General features: G+C 35.0%; 1 pseudogene across 1 annotated transcript; it reads left to right on the top strand.

The window, feature by feature from the left end:
• Positions 1 to 1,808: 1,808 nt before the first annotated feature.
• Positions 1,809 to 4,790, top strand: LOC145156771 (uncharacterized; annotated as a pseudogene). The gene is made up of 5 exons (XR_013736908.1): positions 1,809 to 2,162; positions 2,521 to 2,726; positions 2,824 to 3,378; positions 3,725 to 4,041; positions 4,132 to 4,790. The product of XR_013736908.1 is annotated as an uncharacterized LOC145156771 (transcript).
• The last annotated feature ends 700 nt before the right edge of the window (positions 4,791 to 5,490 follow it).

The following is a 5,490-nucleotide window of genomic DNA, read 5'->3' as shown; positions in this document are numbered from 1 at the left end:
CCCGTATGAAAAAGATAGTTATAGTTAGAGGTATCCTGGTGTAACTAACACAAAACATATTACACACACGAAGACCTCAACGCCACATGTTATTACTTCATTAAACTAGTTTACGTGTGAACCATCGCATACAAATCTGTAAAACGCTTGCAACACACATAACATCATTCTAGAATACCAACACAATGTCAGTACTTCATTGGTGGATATCAATGCCTTCATAAAGTGTACAGATCATATAAGTCTCCATCCCATCCAAAAGGGATACAAATGATCATAATTTAACTTAAAGAATTTTGAAAACATTTTAACATACACAAAATTTCCCCAACTAAAATACATTTTTCTCAAAACATAGCATGCATGTATGCATCAACAAATGCATCTAGTATTGGAAACCGTGTATATGTATAATATTATTATAAATGGAAAACATACCATGGCAAAATGCCATAATATGGTTGTGTTAAAATGTAACGAACAAACCTCAAGTATTGTATAATTCATCAACAAATCATTCTAAGGAGAAATGATCAATATTCAACTACACGAGTTTCAATTTAATAGAATGTAAACTCTAATATACTTCATTAATCTCACTATAATTTTTTAGGTTTTACAAGATTCATTTATCTTCTAAATACGCTTATGGTGTTCATCGAGGAGTATTCGAAGCAACCTAATGAAAATCGAAGTTGAATTTTTAAAAGTTAGAAAAAATCATATGTCGCAATTCAGTAGGGTACATGACTATGTATATATGTATCACACAACGGGAAAATGACATGCATTCACCCTTAAGCCAAGCTTATTCCAATCCAATACTCAAACTCGATTTCAGTCGACTTAAGATGATTATAATTTATCTAAAACTTAGATTAAACATATAATAACATATTAATTAACGTCATTATTCAAATTATTTCATTGCATGCAAAGATCATCATCTTCTTCAATTTGAACTTCAAAACTGTATATAAACCCAAGCTGGTATTTTTGTTAACAAACTAATTCTCGTAAGCTTTTATTTTGACCCAAAACCTTAAATATTCTTATAGACAAAGTCTGAAACTAGTTACAAGGGTATATAAACCCTCAACTTCTATTCTTGAAAAGTCTAACTCTTAACCTAATTCTTCATTCCTACTAAACTTTAACTCCACTTATCAAATAATTATTTTAATTAGTTATTAGATAAAATGCAAAAATAGTCTCTATGGTTGTAAAAAAAATTAAAAAAAAAACTGTAGTTTTGATCCAAAAAAGTTTGGTAGTGTATCAGTGGTTCAAATTTAGATACGCTGTCGTTTAGATACTCTATGGTTGTAAAAAAAATTAAAAAAAAAACTGTAGTTTTGAAAACCACATGATCATTTTTTTCAATTTTGTCTAATTATTATTATTTAATTTAACTTTAGGTTTTAATTTACCCCTATGCAAATCTTGTGTTATACAAGCTAATATCAGTGAAGGTGACACATTGTGTAACACCCATAAAATTCATGAAAAATTTAAACTTTTTAAAACATTCAAAATAATCCACTACTAGAAAACAACCCTTTAATGACGCGCAAAAAATGACACGCACTGATAGAGGACGCGCATTTGTGCCTGCCCTAAAAAATAATGTTAGTTTTGCAAAGTTTGAAGGATAGAGGACACGTATTTGTGTGGGCCCAAAAATTAATGTCCAACAAAAAAAATTAAAAACACGGAAGGCACCTAAATTTAAGTAGGTGTCGTGTAGAGATGTTGTTTTATAAAATTTTAATTCGCGCGTCCCTCTTTCATGCAACTAACGGGGGAAACCAAATCCCCAAAAAATTCAAGTACCCCGCCTTCCCTAAAAATCGAACCGCACAATATCTTTCATGGAGTCGGCGATTGGGGGTCTGCGACTCCTCAAACTCGAAACGCTGGCGATTTTAAGTTTTTTCTTGTCCCCGATATCAAAGAAGAACTAGGGCTTTTATGCTCTGGACCTCACAAGTGCGCACCCTTTTTCACTCCACTCTTTCTCTCTCTACAAACAACCAAGAAGCAGCAGCAGCACACGAAAGATGGGCGAAGGAAAAGGCTCATCCCTAGTTCATCTTCTAGTTATCATCTTATTCTTAGTTGCTTTTGGTTTCGCCATTGCCGCCGAACGCCGCCGTAGCACTGTACTTTCTCTTTCTCTCATCTAAATTTGAACTGTTTATGTTGATTTCATCTGTAAGCTAGGATTTTCTGCTCGATTCCTCTGTTCACATTGATTTTCTTATGTTTAGCGACGATTATATCTGCTGACTTGCTAAATGAGTTCTTCATTTCAATTCCATTCTTCTGCTTCATGAGATCTAGGTTTTTGAACACTAAAGCTGTTATGAACCTTCACACAGTTTTTAGTGATTTTTTGCTTGTAATTGTTCTTAGAGTTCTTCCATTCTGTTTATGCAGTTCATTTTCAGATAATCGAAACTCATGATGATCGTGATTCGTGAACACTAGGTTATTGAATTTGTGCTTTATTGATGACAGGGAACCATTCGCACAGATAATGCAACCAATTCCACTTACTGCGTGTACGATTCAGATGTAGCAACATGCTATAGCGTTGGTGCCTTTCTGTTTCTTCTCTCAGGTGAATCCTTACTCATGGGAGTAACCAAATGCATGTGTTTTGGAAGGCCATTAGCACCTGGTGGAAATCGAGCTTGAACCATCATCTATTTCACATTCTCACTGTAAATCTCTCAACATATATACAAAAGAAACAAACTTTTTTGTCCCAATTCTTGAAACTTGAAACTAAAAAGTGTTATCTTTTTGCATAATTTGTAGGCTGAGTTTTGTGGTTGCAGAAGCTTGTTTGATAGCAGGGGCAAAGAGAGCAAGATAGGGCTAAAAGAGAGAGGCCTGAAACGTGAAAAGGAAAGTGAGAGAGACCTGAAACGTGAAAATGAAAGGGAATTGGAAAGATATGAAAGGGAAAGAGAGCAAGATAGGGCTAAAAGAGAGAGGGAAAGGGAATACAAAATACGTGAGGATGAACGCAGATACAGAGCACGTTTGAAAGAGTGGGAAAACAGGGAAAAAGAGAAAGAAAGGACACGCAAACAGGAGAGATAAAGGGAACAAGATAGGAAATATGAGATTTTGGATCAAGAAAACAATGATGGGTATAACAAAAAGAGGAAATATAAAAGTAGTGGAGAGGATAGAGAAGAAAGAAAAAGGAGGTTAAGGGAGAAGGAAGAAGACATGGATGATAGAATTAAAGAGGAGGAAGAGATTGTTGAGGCTAAAAGGAAATATTCATTTTTCTTTGGATTTTTTGCTTGTAATTGTTCTTAGAGTTCTTCCGAATATGATGAAATTCCTGTCCGTCATAATGAGGTATTACGCTCTGTATTTTTTTGCTGATGTGGCCCAACTTGTCGCTGAAGTGGACATATGATGTGGCAGGCTTATTGAAATAACTTCATTAAATAGTAATCAAGTTCCATTTTTGTGAAAATATTGAAACATTGAAGGGACAATGTCACAACTCAGTTACATTGGAACAAAACTGAAGCTTGATTATAATTTAATGAAATTGTTTCAGTAAATCTGTCACATCAACAAAAAAAAACATAATTTCCATACACTTGAACAAAAAAAATACAAAATTTCACAACCTTAAGGATATAGACAGTGACACGCAATATCTTTTTGGGTTCTAACCTGCTTGTTTCTATTGTAGGAGAACTATAACGAAGCATTATCTGCCAAAGTCCCATATACAGTCGACAAAAATCGCCTCGATGATCCACATGTTAAAGCAATTTTCAAAAACTGAAAAGAATTCTACTTCTTTCTTTTACTAAACTTTATTTATTTTTAAATCCAAAGGCGCATTTTTCTCAAGTGGAACTGCCTATCAGCGACTATTACACATAATTGAAGTCAGTGCTGGATCAAAGTATACGTATTATTCAAGCCATGATAGATATATGTGCAAATAGTGGATGGCTGGAAAGTTCCATTACTTGTATGCATCTTCTCCAGATGGTCATGCAGGTATTATTATGCCCAACCATTTTGTTTTTCATGTATGGTCATCTTTTTTAATTGACTTTTTTTATATGTATATCATGTGATTGATGTCAGGGTATGTGGTTTGAAAGGGATTCACTCCTATGGATGTTGCCATGCATGAGTGAAGACCTTTTCAGCTTATTGCAAAAAGGAGGAATTTTAAATATACAATAGTTAATGGATCTCCCGAAAATGAGTATGCAATCTAGATTTGGAAACAATGCTTCAAGACTACTACAGGTATTAAAAATAGAAAAAATAATTTAGAGCAAATTACAAGTTTAGTCCCTGTGGTATATCAAACGCTATTCTAGTTGGGTATTAGTTAATTATTTACTAATGTATCACCCCATCTGCAATTCAATTCGTATTTACTTGGACACTGTCAACAATTACAGCCCAATATTTCAAATCTGCCAAAAAAATGAGTCCCCTCTACTGCAGAAGTGAACTATGTGCTCAAGTCTGCTGACCCTTTCATCAACACATGCTTTGAAGAATTACATCATGCATGGGTTGATTCTTTGATAGATCTCTTAGATTATTGAACTACTTAGTAATTGTAGTGGGAGGCATGGGATCAACTTTATTCAGCCTCAGTCTTTTGTGTAGGATGTTGGTGATTTTATATCACTAATGTTATTTAAGTGTAATGGGGTTAATTTGTTGATCAATGTCACTTTGACAATTATTGAACAAATCGGTATGGTGTGGAGTGCACGTTTGTTTAATTTTGTCTTTGTTGAAAGTATACTGCTATTTAGGGGCGAAGCCCCTAAACCGACGAGGGTCCGGGCGCAGCGCCCCTGGGAGCGGGGTCCAAGGGGCGGCAGCCCGTGGCAGAGTCCAAGGGGCAGAGCCCTTGGCTGGGATCGATATTCTAGACCCGGATTTAAGGTTGTTTATGACCGTTTGTGGACAGTTTTAGGACATAAAACTGTCATGTGGCCGTTTTAAGACAGGAAGTTTTTTCTGTTATATGATCATATCCGAATCTATGTTGGTATACTTCTTCTTCATAACATCAAAACATTCTCTCTTCTGTTTTCTCTCAATTCTGAGTCTTATCCGATTAAAGATTGGGAGTACCACCCAAATACTTTAATCTGAAAGTGAAAACCACAATTCTCAGAATTTCCAAGGCTATCTTATCCCGAATTTTCTTACATAGGATATTATATGTCACACCCCAAACCAAGGATGGCGGAAATGTACGGGGGTAGAGGACTTCATGTATAGTATCATAACAACAATTGGAATAGTAATTCAAGCAAACACAACCAACATATATATAATTGAAAAAGTTACATCATTGTATGAATTACATGTTTACGAATCAATTACAATATGTTGACAAAATGTGAAATAGTAGACGCCTTAGCGTCCCATCCTCAAAAGCACTTGGTTACCTGTTTAATGATTTCCTGAGAA

The sequence above is a fragment of the Lactuca virosa genome, chromosome 2 (assembly GCF_052849685.1).
Source record: "Lactuca virosa cultivar CGN04683 chromosome 2, Lactuca_virosa_CGN04683_v6, whole genome shotgun sequence".
In the NCBI taxonomy this organism is placed as follows: Eukaryota; Viridiplantae; Streptophyta; class Magnoliopsida; order Asterales; family Asteraceae; genus Lactuca; species Lactuca virosa.
Note: the sequence above shows the minus strand (reverse complement) of the source record. Positions and strands in the feature narration are given on the sequence as shown.